Source organism: Corvus brachyrhynchos, unplaced genomic scaffold (genome assembly GCF_000691975.1).
Source record: "Corvus brachyrhynchos isolate BGI_N302 unplaced genomic scaffold, ASM69197v1 scaffold115, whole genome shotgun sequence".
NCBI lineage: Eukaryota > Metazoa > Chordata > Aves > Passeriformes > Corvidae > Corvus > Corvus brachyrhynchos.
The window spans coordinates 21,401,104-21,416,123 of NW_008239553.1; the positions used below are offsets into that span (position 1 = coordinate 21,401,104).

At 38.8% G+C, this 15,020-nt stretch overlaps 1 long non-coding RNA gene across 1 annotated transcript in view; it reads left to right on the plus strand.

Moving 5' to 3' along the window:
• The first annotated feature begins 1,590 nt into the window (after positions 1–1,590).
• LOC108448602 overlaps positions 1,591–15,020 on the plus strand; it is a 46,309-nt gene continuing 32,879 nt past the window's right edge. The window contains exon 1 of the long non-coding RNA XR_001864559.1: positions 1,591–1,711. This is a non-coding gene — a long non-coding RNA (uncharacterized LOC108448602). The remainder of the gene's footprint in view (positions 1,712–15,020) is intronic.

Consider the following 15,020-nt stretch of genomic DNA (forward strand, 5'->3'; position numbering starts at 1 on the left):
CGAAGCTGCGACCAGAGGAGGCGACGCACGGAGAACTGAGCGGCGCGGCCCGGCCCGGCCCGCACAGCCCCGAACGCGACCCCGGGAAGAGCGCGCAGGCACCAGCAGCCCCGACAATTCCAACACGGGAGCGACCGAAGGAGAGAGCAAAGACGCAGCGAGACAGAAAACAGCAGCCACTCGGAAAAAGGAGAAGATCATAGTAACTAAGACCTTAGGGATAGTAAAATGGTATAATGTTAAGCAAAATTATGGTTTTATAACAAGGTGTGACAACCAGCAAGATATATTCGTGCATAGAACTGCTATTAAAAAGAATAACCCTGAAAAATGCATCCCAAGCTTGGGAGATGGAGAAGTCGTGGAATTCAAAATTATACGAGGTAGAAAAGGGTTACAAGCATCGCAGGTCACTGGGCCTGATGGTGTTCCTGTAAAAGGCAGTATATATGCAAAAAATCGTAGTCATATTAGACAATATCTCCATTGTAAGCCCCCCCTACAGTTTCCCTTTCCTAATCCCACCTTTCCCTTTTACCCTATGTCCTATTACCCCCAGTGTATTCCCAATCCGTTTTTTCATCCATGGTTTCCCTCACAAAACCATGCTTTTGCCAATTGTTTCCCCAAAAATCCCTTTCCAATGCCGAGTGGGGGATGAAAAGGGGGAGGGAAGAAGTTAAACCCTCTCCTGCCTCAGTTTCCCCACAAAGCATGCTCAGAGAGTCCTGTCTCCCTTCTGTCAGCCCTAAGATGTTCCACAGAATCTGACTGGACATTTATAGACTCAGGAGGGCGGCTTGTTTTGTTTTGAAACTGTTCTTGTTATGTTTATCCAGTTGTTTTCATTCTCCTTTTATTAAAATAAAACGGGTGAGGTGTTGGGGTCCCTCCCCCGCCGTGTAGCCCTGGGAGAGGGGCCCTGAGGGCACAGACACGGGGCTTCCCTGCCCCTGCTCAGCCTCGTTCCCCTTGGTTGGTTTGTGTTCCCGTGCGCGGGCAGAAGGACCCTTGGTCCCGTGACTGGAACAGTTCCTCGGCAGAGCTCCGGCCATGCGGCTGGAGAAATAAACATCTCTGAAACATCTAGCAAGAATCTGTCTGTCCATATATATTTCCTTTCCATCTGGGTTAACAGAAAACAGCCTTGTTGGAGAACATTGGTGTCTTCACAGATCTTCAAAGCTAATGTGACCATGATTCTTTCTCTGTCAAGGCCCACCATGAACAAAACTGCAGCTTTGGAATTGGCACATGGAAGGTCTACAAAATGTTAGCTGAGTTGTCCCTGAGAGAGAGGGAAAAACCCTGAGGGTTTTTTCCAACGAGAGAAAATGAGATTCTCCTGACAGCAAAGTTGAGAAAAATACAGTTTGAGTTTGCTCTGCCAATTGAGAATGCTGAAAAAAAAAAGACTTAAATTTATGAGGAAGAATGAAGCCCTTAGAGCTCATGCCATGGGAGAAATGCAAGAAAATGGAAAGGCTGGCTGTTAAAGGTGCTATCAACCACTGAAATACTGAGTAAAACCACTGAACTGTCAAGAACTTAGCGCTCTCCTATTATTTTCAAATTTATGAACAGGTACTGTTGCATTTTCTGGAATATTCACTTCTGAAAGCTGAAAAACGACAGAGCTCATTCGAACGGGTGCCCTGCCTCTCAGGCAGCTTCCTAAGGAGCTGGGACTTGTACTGACATTTGTTTCCAGGTAAGAGGTCTGGCAACATTAGGCACGGCAGTGGCATCATGTGATGATGCGTGTGTATCTGGACAGGCTCAGCTGTAAGAGTAGCACGTCTGCTGTGTCAAGTTGGACTGGCTGGAAATACCACGTGGAGGTGGATATTGGTGGTGTTGGATATATTGCACAATGGCAATGGGCTGAATGGTCCTGTCAGGTTGTAAGCCTGTGGTGTAAGAGAAGAACTGTCTTGAGCACTGCATAAACATCCTGACATTTGAGACTTGGACAGACTCTGAGAACATTCTCTCTTCTCCCTGAGCAGAGCTCAGGTGTCATTGCATGTGCTTCAGTGTCCATGTTTAGGTGCTTCGAGAAATTTGTGTCAAAAATTCAGGTGCAAATTGAATGCAGGTATCAGTGAAGATAAGACTTCAAAATTACTGTCTTGAACTTTTCACATTTTTCTCATCCACACTGTCATGTCTGATGCATCATGGCCACTGCCAATTGCTTTCTGATTATGTTGGATGTATGTTTGCAGCTGGTGGAATCAAGTAGTTATTTGCAGAAATGTGCTGAACTCACTTATTGAACTCCTGGAATGACAGTTCCATGAAACCAGAATAGAAATGGGATCTGCATTTATGCTGGAGTAGGAATACTCAAAATGGAAAAATTCCTCATGATCAGTCTAGGTGAGATAGTATCAGTGTAGGTTTGTTTTCCGTGGGCTACTGGAGAGAAAGTATTGGGTGAAAAGAAAGAGCAGGATTCAGTTCCTGCTGTTACTCTGCAATTTTAAATAAAACATCCAAGACCCACAGGCTTAATTTCTTCATGCTGTTAAAATGCAGGTAGTAAACCTTGACCATACTTGAAAATGATTTTGCATTTAAAGTTGATAATACAATTTGGAAATTATTTTAACAAAGAAATTAATATGAGGAGAAGAAATATTTCCTCAAAACATTTGAGAATGGTAAAATAGAAATTTGTCTTCTTGGCGACTTATCCCTACAAGTTTGCTTTGGGCTTCAGAAATGAGGCTGTTTTTTGGTTTGTACAGTCACAGAAGTGCTGGCCCACTGAAGTGAGTCTGATATAAGTAAGGTATAAACAATAACTCCTCTCCTTTTGAGGAACAAAATACTGGAAAATAATTGTCAGTTCTTGTAACAATATTCAGACTATAATATTTTAAAAAATGTGCTCTCTTTCTCTTAGCAATAGTTTCTGCTGTCAGAATTCAGATCTTTCAAGTTTCAAGCAAAGCTGACAGAATTTTCTTCTTAAGTACCCATCCAAAATGAATGCGTTAAACAATGCATTTGTTTGTTGTGTGTTTAGTTGTGAAACTTCAACAATTTAACATAAATGTGTAATCTAGTGCTGCTTGCATGCAATTATACTGGTGATAGTTAATAAGTGAAGGAAGGATGGGGAGAGCAGGCATACTTCTTTTCATTTTCTAGGATTAAAATAGTGGAGCTATGGTGCAAAATATTCTTCATGTTAATACTAATTACATTTTCCCATACTTTTTCATGTATGGGACACATTTTAACATGCATTATCCTCTATTAATTGCATGACATTTCTATAGGGTAGTAGAGCAATAGCAGTGTTGGGGAATGTGACAGGGAATGGTGCTTTTTTTTTTACCCACCATTACTCCCTGACAAGGTCACTGTGTGAATGGGTGTTCTGCTTATAGGCTTTTGTGTTGTACAAGTAAGAGATTTTGTGATGCGCTTGTCAGATATTATTAAAAAGTTCAATTAGATTTTCTAAATTTGAGCATAGATTTTCTGGCTTTCCTTCTGCATCTGAATTTTTGATAGTCTTCAGATTTGTTTCTTGATTGGAAAACATGCTTTCTCATATATCCCCTGTCTGGTCGCATGTGGTACTGTTATGTTTTCCTGAAGCTGTTTTTGTTTGTGATGAATAAGAACTACTGGGATAATCTGTAGTGATGCTAATTCAAATTCACTTGTAGTGCTGCTGCCTAGATACATAGTAATTGTTACAGGACCCTCCATTCTGATAAGGACAAATATTCATGACGAAGACATCACTGATTTTTAACTCATTTGCTCCTTAAGCTCAGAACTACAGTGTTTTTTCCTAATGAAGAGAAGCAAAAGGGCAGGTATATGGAAACAGGTTTTGAGGATGTATATGTATGACTTTAATAACCCTAAAATACCGTGACTAATCAGTCGAACACATGTGATGTACATTGTTTGAATCTTGCGTGGCACAATATATTTAAAGTATGAATGTCTTGGATACCACAACACCAGCATATCATCCATTGCAACCCCCCCATCCATCCCCACTATTAAGGCACTGTTGTACAAAAGGGATTTTCCCTGAAGATAAAATCAGGAGTGTTCCTCAACCAGCTGGTGGTTTCAGGTGGTGGTGCACCCTGTTAGGATGCACAGAGCTGCACCAAGCTGAAGACCTGTAGACTGTCATTAAGTTTAAAATTATTTAGTTTCTGTGTTTGCAGCCTTTAATAAACTGAAGATAATTTATTTATTCCAGAGTGGTTTGCCTGTTTTTAAATACAGTAAAATAAAACAATCACTTGGGGATTTTTCTTGCATGTGTGGGCACGTATAGCTATGCAATCAATTGCATAGTTGTCATTTGCAAATGCAGGTATTTGTGAACAAGGGTTTCTGCAATAGTTTCTAAGATCAGATTAAAAAACATTATTCTAGAGTGTCCATTTGGAGTTTGGATATCTGATGGGAGAGAGAGGTAGAAAGAGAGCTTGTAGAAAAAAAACACTGAATCATTGACAGTAGCTGTGAAGTGACCATTTTTAATACCAAAGGTTAGGTGGTGTAATCTATATTTTCTGGCATTTTAAAATCAAAACAGGTTATCTTTCTAAAAGTCTTGGAATGCATAAAATAATTTGCTTTGTGTCATATGTTCTGTTGGGCTCTGAAAGTAAAGCCTGTAGCTCTGCAGTGAAGGAAAACTTATTAACTCAGAGTACTCCCCTCTGAGTGTGCTGCTGTTGCTAAGCCCTAAGTGGTCAGGGTGCTCACGAGACAGACAACATGAAAGTTCTAGAAAGTTAGAGGAATGGTTTTTTGTATTAATAATACCACGTTTGTTTATTTAACTGCACTGGAATATGATAAAGAGGTTATTTGGTTGGCTTTTGCATTTCATGAGCATTTGAAGAGTTTTATTTCATTTAACTCCTCAGCTTCAGTCTTCTTGCTTTAGTTGGCAACTGCTAATTTGAACCAAACTGAGAAAATGCTGGAGACCTTCTTTTGTAATGGCAGTTTGCTAATCTGACTTCTTTGTCCACAGAGAAGTCAGAGAACTGGCTCTCAGAATAGCTGCTCTTTGTTCTATCTATAGTATTCTTAACGGCCTTTTAAAAAATGGTGTTTGCTAATTACCATATATCAAGTACAGAGAACCTATATGAGAGAACAGGAATGTAAGAGAAAATAAAACTGCATTCCAGAAAAAATGTACCATAAAGAAGAATGAGAACCTAGGAAAAACTACTCTTCATCTTCTAAGCAAGAATTTTATAATCTCTTACATGCTTTTGCTCCTAGTTCTTATCCAGGAAATGGATAATTAAAGTTTGGATGAATAGCAATTAAATTAAAACTAAATGTATATTTATTTAGAGAGTATATAGATTTTAGAGGTTTTAGAGGTACAATTTAATATAACACTCACTTATGGAATACTGGAGTGTGTCTCAGGTTTACTGGGCACCGCTTCTCCATATTAGTATTTAAATCATTTGTTAACAGTGGAACTTAGTGAGCAATAAGCAATAGCTTGCCTGTTCTCACATCGGCCATTGTGGACTGACTGCTTGTTTTTCTAACTCGTATGGACTGGTATTGTCTACTGGCATTCTGCTTTTGGAAATGAATTAAAAAATATATAATACTCTCCCTAAACAATACTATCTCTTGGCAAAGAAAACCTCTGTGAATTGTATATCTAAAGAATCAAACATATGTTTTTCAATTAAAAATCTAGGCATTTATTTCTGACTTACTCATATTGACTCCACTGTTGTCAGTAACTGCCATTGGTAAGTTCTGCCTTTTAAAGTGCTGATGGTTCATTACAATAGCCTTCATTACATCATATTAAGAAAATGTTGAGAAGCTACTGCTTTTGGTTTCCCAAAAACTCCAGAACCAGTGACTACACAGACATCAATTTATTTGGGTAGGATAGTTGGTGGAGGAATTGACTTGCAAAAGATCGTAGATGGAGTAACTGCAGAATCTTTTTCAAATGGATACAGTGATAAGACCTTTTTTCCCACCTATTTCTTCCCTTCCTCTTGCATTATATAGATGCTATGTTACCAAAGTCCCTTTCTGTCTTCCAGTTCTACCCATGGTCCCCTTCATCTGGTTTTAGGATCTACATTTCACTGATATTTCTTTCCATCACTACAGCTCCTCTTTTGATAATTTTAGTGAGCAAGTATTCCAGCTTTATCCCTTGGGCTTGTTATTTCCTCTCAGCCCACCTCTCAGCCTTTGATTTGCTCAGTTCCTGTCCTCTTCTGTTTCCTACCTCTGAACACTCTGAGAAGTATTCCCCTAAAAAGTTGTCCTACTCAGCATTCTTAGAATTTTTATAGTGGTTCTGAATGGACTATGTCTGTTCTCCTAACTGTGTCTCTACATATCTGCTTGTGAAAATATGAAACCTTTTAGAAAAGGCCTCACAAGCCTGTCTCTCTATTCCAGTCTTGACTTATTTTGTCCAAATTGAAATCTTAGACCAACTTTCTTGCATAGCCTTCAAGAGACCTGTGAACTCATGTTCAGTTCAGAGATAGCTACTAACCTTTGATTCTAATTCCAGCCTACATTTTCCAAGTATGAATGCTGCTAGGCTTGTCAGTGAGGCACATAGCATGGGTTTGCTATGTGTGTTATTCTTCCATTCAGGCTGTCTTGATGATTCTTTCTGCAATATTTCAAATAATTCCTGCATTTTTATGTAGCAGAAGTTGGCACTATCTTGTGACGCCATTACGATGGCATACTTTTAGTCTTTTGTTGTAATTTTGTTCCTCTGACAATTCTTCTTATTGCTGCAAAGATCTTCCTTCCTATGTTTCTATTACCTTTGATTCCCTTGCTTTGCAAAATCCATCCTCCCTTGCTTCTCTAAACTTAAGCTGTTGATTAATTCTCGAGGCTTTTCACAACTGTTTGCAGCATACTTAGGACCTTATCTTCAAGGGTGAGGGTGAACACCAACCTCCAGTTGGCTCTGGAACAATTACTATGTATCTAGGCAGCAGCACTGCAAGTGGATTTGAATTAGCATCACTACAGATTATTCCAGTAGTTCTTATTCATCACAAACAAAAACAGCTTCAGGAAAACATAGCACTACTACATGCAACCAGACAGGAAATATATCAGAAAGCACGTTTTCAAATCAAGAAACAAATCTGAAGACTATCAAAAATTCAGATGCAGAAAGAAAGCCAGAAATCTGTGATCAGATTTAGAAAACCTAATTGAAGCCCAGCCTTCTCCATCTACTTGTTGAAGTTCCAGGCAGACACATTTGGTTTTTCCCTGTAGTATTCCTCTACCTAAGCTGGGAAACGGGAATATCCCTATAAGCAGACCAAATCTTCTTCATTATCCTCCAAATCCCTGCTTAATATTCTTCTTAACTAAGACTAATACATGAGAGCATGAGCACAGTCTCCTGAGATCAAGCTGAGCAATGCCAGTTGCTTTATCTCCACCATTGATGTCTGCATTAATTTCCTCTGTACTCTGCAAAATAAGTCGTCTGAGGCAGCGGCAAGTAGCATAAACAAAGTGTTACTGCAAAGCAGTTGATAAGTAATGACTTTGGAAGTCTGGCACTTCTAGGAGATTTTGGAGTGCTGGCCTACGCTATATGAATGCTACAGAACATGTGCCTCTGGCTGAACAATAAGGTGTTATGGGATTTACTTTTAATTTCCTTACTTCTATGAAAGGTTTATTTTATAGAAACCTTTATTGTTTCTCAATTAAGTTATTTGTATAATAATGGCATGTGTGGGTAGCACAGGATGATAAATATTGAATATGTGGAAGTGATTCATATTTCATGAACTCTGATCCTGACCTTCTTACAATTACCAGAACAAATTACATTAATTACACCAAATTACATGACAGGTGGAGGAAGTTGTCATTAGTATCCATTACATACAGCAATATAGAGAGAAATTCCCTGGTTTTCTGTGGTAATTGACTGTAAGTGTGACCACTCTTACATAACAGCAGTACACACTCAGGAGGTGATGTTTTGTTTGTATAGTTTTCATGTAAAAAGAGCTTACTTATTTCAGAATAAAAAGGTTTTTCCTGAGTGATAAAATCAGTGGAGCCTGGGTTGCTATGGATTAGGATCTACTGTGTCCACTATTGCAGCCCCTTTTCCACCTCCCTCTAAGTCCTCTCTAGTGTCCTAAGCCAAGCAGTCATGTGGGTGCCATACATGGACCTCCCGTCAGAGTTTGTGCCAGCTGCATTGGCAGCAGCAGAGGCTATCTGTGCTCCTCTGGGGCGGACTTATGTTCCTGTCTTTTAGACTTTATTGCTAACTGCTGGTCTTCAGGAAACCTGTAGGAGTGCAATCGTTTGTAAGTTTCAGATTTGGGTTAGTAGTGATTGTGTGTGTGTGAAATTAGATGAGAGGGAGATACTGTGGTAAGAGAAACCACATTTTCCTAGGAAAAGAAACAGTGAAAAATACTTTGTGCAAAGGTCAACATCTGAAAATGTGTGCCTGAGAATGATCTAGGAGGGTCATACAGTACGACCCATGTGACAGACTGCTGTAGCATGGCTTTATGCTCCACTGGGAGCCCCACCAGGACCTCCCACAGCGTAGACATTCCACTGGCTTTTCCTCTTTAGTCGTAGTGCAGTTTTTCTGAGGTGAAAGACGGTGATAAGGAAGGGACATATTTTGATACTGTTGCATTTTAACCCCAGCCAGCAACTAAATACCCTGCAGCTGCTCGTTCACTCCATGCCCTTCCTTGGTGGGATGGATAGGAGAATTGTAAGAAGGTAAAACTTGTGGGGTGAGATAAGAGCAGTTTAGTAACTGAAACAAAGTAAAATATAATAATAATAATAATAATGAGAATAATAATGAGAATGAGAAGGAGAAAGAGAAGGAGGAGGAAAAGGGACATAAAAGAGAGAGGGTAATAAAACCAAAGAACAACAAGTGATACACAATAGAATTGCTCACCATCCACTGTCAGATGTACAGCCTGCCCTCAAGCAGTGCTCAGCCCCCCCCAGCCAACTCCTCCCAGTTTATACTTCGGGAATGACATTTTATGTTGTCAAATGTCCCTTTGGTCAGTTTGGTCAGCTGTCCTGGCCAGGCTCCCTCCCTGCTTTTTGTGTACCTTGCCACTGGCAGAGCATGAGACACTGAAAGTCCTTGACTCAGGGCAAGCACCACTTAGCAACATCTGAAGTATCAGTGTGTTATCAACATTATTCTCATACAAAACCCAAAACACAGCAGTGTACCAGCTACTAGAAAGAAAATTAACTCTATTCCAGTCAAACCAAGGACAGATATGTACAAATTTTCTTCATGCCTGACATAGTTGAATTGTTTACTACGCACAATGGAAATCTGCATTTTACTAAAAATGATTTTTTCTTCAGTTTTTTCAATGGGACAAAGAACTGAAGGGTACAGATAAGATCTTGTTCTTCCTTCATTTTATAAAGCCTTTCATTGTGTTCTTCCCTGTAGAGCTTGTAATGTGTGCTTTTCTTTCCTTTGCTCTTCTATCTTGCTCCATTATTCATCCTTAAACAAAGTTTTATCCCTGTTGATAATTCTTTAAGAAAAAGAGTTTTAATTTAAATCTTTCAAGGTAATATTATGAAAAAAAAAGAGAAAAATGTATGAAAATAACTGAACAACTTCCTCCTAATTTTTAAAAATCTCTGATTGTCTGTGAAGAGTTTAGAGAATGTGACTCTAAACATGTATGGTAGAGACAGGTTTATTCCATTATTCATTATCCATATTATTTAATTCCCTTTATAAACAGTTTTTAGCCAGTTGAAAGGCTCAAGTAGTGTAATATAAATTGAGACACATTCCTTTTCTGGATATCTGAGCAGAGCAGGCTTTGGCATTGCATGTCATTTATGGGCACTATATCCCTAAATACCTCTTAGGACTGGGGCCTGAGACCCTCTTATGTAACGGACTCTTGTTAGGGTCTTGGAGCAGCTTCATGAAGGACCATGTGCAAAAATAGCATGTACAGGTATTTTCTTGTACATACATAGTTTTTTTATGCAGTAGGCACGATAAAAGTAAGTCAAACTGCTTCCATGAACTTGAGTTTGTTTCCCAGGTAGGTGAATATATAATTTGATATATGTAAACAAACCCACTCATGAACAACAAATGGGTCTTGCTTTAAAAAAATGCAGTGAACCCCCTATGTGAGTGATGAAGCAGTCATTATTTTCACGTAAGCTCTTTGGTTACAAAAATGTAGTAAAATCTCATATGTGAAGTTAGGAATCCAATCAAGAAATTAACATGTAGCAAATCTTTGAAAAAAAGACAACAGAATCTGTTGGAGGAGACAGTGGAAAGGTTTGAATGAGGACTAAAAAAAAGAAAAAAACCTTAAATAATCCTTTAAAAAGTGAATGAATGTGGTATATGCACAGTGGTATCCAATGCAGTATCACTGGAGGAAGTGGTATGGTTAGTGTGGCTTTCTGTGACCTTCCACCCCATCTGGGGCATCTTTGGCTGGACCAACCTCAAACTGGGAATGTCAGCTCCTCTGCTGCAATTACCTAGAAAGTATCTTTAAACAGTTCAAGGTTTGTATATGATTAAAAAACCTTGCATCTTATTGATCTACCAAAAACTTTGGAATGATGGCCCAGCACTCTAGTTGGTGGAATAAACAGTGTATTTCTGCTATAGGTGCACTTTGTCACTAAGATGAAGGATGCTAAGAGAGCCCTGGGGCTGGGGAGAGTTGTATTGTGTATAATGAGATTTCTGCAAGAAAAGATCTAAATGTTGTAGAAAACATAGGAATGGAAAACCTGAAGGAAAGAGTAAGGTTTGTGCTTTGCCTTGCACTGACTGAAGCATGTATTTGCTGAATTTGTGCAAAGGAAGCTTTTCTTTTTTGAGGCTGCCTAGCCCAATAGGAGAACTTATCTTACAGCTGGAATCAGAATTTATAAGGGTTTTTATATTATAACAAACACACATACCTTTTAAGCTATGGTCTTGAAATCTAGGCCTTCAACAGCATAGCCTGAAATGTCATATGCACACGTCAGCCCACGATGTGGAAAGAGTAGAATACTTAGAGCCCAGGATTTAGCCATTCCACAGTAAATGAAATACGACTTCTGAAACCTTTTGAAATGGTATTTTTAAAATTTTATGACTTTTAACTTGTTTTATAAAAGTTAAGCCTCACTGCCCTTTCCTCGAAAAACTATGACACTAACACAAAATTTACATGTTTGATATGTTATTACAATTTTTCTTCAAGCCAGCATTGAGCTTTAATATTTAGTACCATCTAACACTGTATTATAATTTAAATCCATCTTAATGACTTCTGTAATATAAATGTTTTAAGTAAATAACAATTATTTTAACAAGTGTTTCCTGATTCCAGGCATATGTAAAGAAGATAGGGTATGTAATATAGCTGACCAGATAACTGCTTTCACAAATTATATTCATTCTTCTTTATTTCACTGCAAAATGAAGAGAGTTCAGTGTAGTTCAAGGAAAGCATTGTGATAAACAGACAGCTTAAATGTGAGCAGTGTAAAGAGCAGCAGCTTGCAGAAATATTGCTATAGATACTAAGACCGTATCCTGCCTCGCTATGGACCACACGTAATTGAATCATGTTCAATAGAAGGCCATTACAAAACAGTGCTGATTTGCAATGCTAATATGGTGAAGACAGCTGTCACTGGGAATTAAATATGATCATTCAAAGCCTGAATAAATGAGGTGCCCATTATCTTCTGGCTCTGCTACAGCCTGCTTAAAGAACACAAATAAATGATACTGTCTCAATAACCAGCTCAGTTTTGTCTTCCAGCCATAGAAATATGAAGAAGACAGAGGGAAGAGGGAGGGCACACAACAACATCAACAACAAAAAGCAGAGTCAATTTACAAAGACACACAGAAAACCAATGCCCTACGACTTCATTTGCAACAGAACAGTATTTGTGGAAAAATGGAGAAAAGGCTCTTTAACCAAGCTAACATGTTGTAGTGTAGAGCATGCATACTTATTTACAAAAAAAAAAAAACCAGTGAAAAAACCCAGGTGTTAAAAACTCACTCAACGATTTGTCAAAAGAAATCAGTTAGAGATGCCAAAATGTCAGATGAACTGGAACAGAGTCTGGCAAGAGTGATAAAGGACAGGTCAAGGTAAATTTCTTTTCCTTTTGCCATCCAGTACTTTTAATGTCACAAAATATTTCAATTCAATTTTAATGTGAACCATAATCTATACACAAGGAAAATGTTGACCAAGAGGAAGAAATCTGAATTTGTTTGAAGAAAAAATCTGTGGGAAGTTTGTGTCATTTCACAGAGAGCAAAAACCCCAGCAGTGATAAGAAGGAAAAAGAAAAGTTAATATAAAAATGAAGAGTATTTCTACTTCAGGTAAGACTGTCAGCCAACTTAGTAGTCCCTCGCATAGCTAGCTCAGTGCTAAGTGGGATCTGCCTGTTTGAAGCTGCAGCTGGGCAGTGCACAGAAGCTGCAGAGCCCAAGTGAGAGCTGTGCAGGGCTGGGGATCCGCATCATGCTGGGTAGGGATCCTCTGGCTGGCCTGCTCCGTGTCCTGGCTGAGCAGCTGCCCAGGCTGTGGTGCTGGGTTGCTGGCAGAGGGGATCACTGACAGCTGCTGTGGTAAGCAATGCCTTAGTTGGTATTTAATTACCAGCTCATGCCTATAGAAAACACTGTGCAAAATTTGCACCTTAAATGAGAAAGAAGAGAGAATACAGAGGAGCAACTTACAGAAGTCCTACTGACAGCAGGTGTGAAAGTACTTCTTTAGATCTGTGATATCATCTAAGGAGAGCAACATATGAAGGAGTACAGATTTGCTTTTCTTCCATTGAAGTATTTGCCCACCCCCTACCTCTTCAAACCGTTTTGCATTTTCCAATAGGAAAAACAGCTGTTAAAGCCTGGAAATGTCAAAATGAGCTGGACAAAGTAGAAGGAAAGGAGCTGAGCATAATGATGACCTGGACCACTGTTTTGTGTAATGCCAGGTCTCAGAACAAGTGACTGTTCTGGAACCTTTGACAAACTTGTGTAAGTGCACAACAGGCAACAGCTTTCACAGTAGAGCTGGCTAAACATGTGAGGACATATGCTGGTCTAGAACAGTGACATAATTGCAAAGAACATAAAGGTATGGGTAAGGATTAGAACATTCATTCTATAAAAACAGCAAAAAAAAAAAAGCCTTAGAAGGCATATGACTGAAAAACTGCATCTGACATAACATTAAATGCCAGTAAGTGTAAGGTTATATATGGCACAAGAAAGAAAATCAATAGGGTGGATAAAAATTGGGGATTAGCTCTTTGGAAGTTAAGTTTAGATATGGGTGGAGTTTTAAAGATAAGAAAAACAAATGTAAATTTGCAAATTGAAGCACAGGCTGATATTGGTGAAACATTGTGACTAAGTGCACAAACAAAAAGCCACAGTGTTTGCAAGACACATGGCATTAATGCATCTGCACTTGAAATGCTGTGTTTGCTTATATCCTCACGTGTACTGAAATGCTTATGAAGTCAACAAGAAGGACATTTAATAATGGAGAAAAACATAATAGAGAGTACATGTGTAATGACCACTAGCACCATATCTGTCTTCTTTAGAAATCAGAGGATTCAGGGACACAAATAAGTCAAGCTATACCTGATGAAGTGGAAATGTTTATATTTTTGAAAGAGATCATGGACGTATGAGATACCCATGTAAAGTAGGTGTGAAAGGAGTTTCAAGGCCAGAATCCTTTGGTATCTAAAATTTTTTAGAGAAACTTCTCTTGTGAAAAAAAATAGAGCACGGCTGAAGAAATACAGATTTGAAATCACTATTTCAAGTTCCTTCATCTGTCATTAACTTTATAACTATGTGCTTTGTAAACCCATTATCTGTGAGCCACTAAATAGAAGGCCTATTGTGCCCTACTGTGAGAATATCTTTAATGGATTCTCTATTTTCACAGTTTCACTTGGGGTTTAGTATTCTTCCTGTTTTAAAGCCCAAGGAGTTAAAACCTTGTATTAACTGTTTTGAAACTCTGTGGGTGCAATACATCAGCTGTACATTTAATACCAAAGCCTTTGATTATGTTTAACTGAGGGGGCTCTTCTTCCCTGCCCTATTCCTTCCAGTGCCTCAGGCATTCCCTGCAGATTTATGCATTTTACCACTTCAAGGTTTTCAAAATACATTTTAATTGCTAGGTAACTTTTTCTGTAAGACTCTTGTTGATGGGGGTTTGTAATTTTTTAAAAATGTGACTGGCAATACCGCAGGTGAAATGCAGCCAGAGAATGAACCAGGGCATGGGCAGATTGTCACACACTGCACAATCCCACAGTGCTTTGCCTGTGCACATCTCTCAGATAAGTGGAATGTGCATCGCAAGGCCTTTCAACCTCTCTTCTCTGACTCTGGTCCTTTTGTGGTGAGACTTGGGGCAGGATTCCTCCCATATGTCTTCATTCCTCACATCTTACAACTCCCTCAGCCACAGCATTATCTTGTCCTTTTCCTTTTTATTAGGTGCTTTAATTACCAGACAGATTATTATGTCCTTGTAATTAGCAATTTTACTGCCAATATTACTGCATTTTTTTATGCAGGGACTAGAGTATTTATTTCATAGCAATAAATACAAGACTCATTTGGTATTTTTCTCCTCAGGAGGGCCTTCAAATGCCACTGGATGAATGTATGATCCTGATGTTTTACAATGAAAAGCTAGGATAATTCACAATTCTCCATTTTCAATAAGGCACTTAGTGTTTTCATGTGTTGTCATTGTAGCATTTAAAACTGTAGATATGGTAAATGGTGAGCAATTAATATATTTGCCAAATGGAAGTATGGCTCACCCATAAAGTTTCCTGCTAGCAGTGTGAAACCAAACTTTAGTGTTGTTAAATAAATGATTGTTCTGTTAATAAATAAATGTTCTATG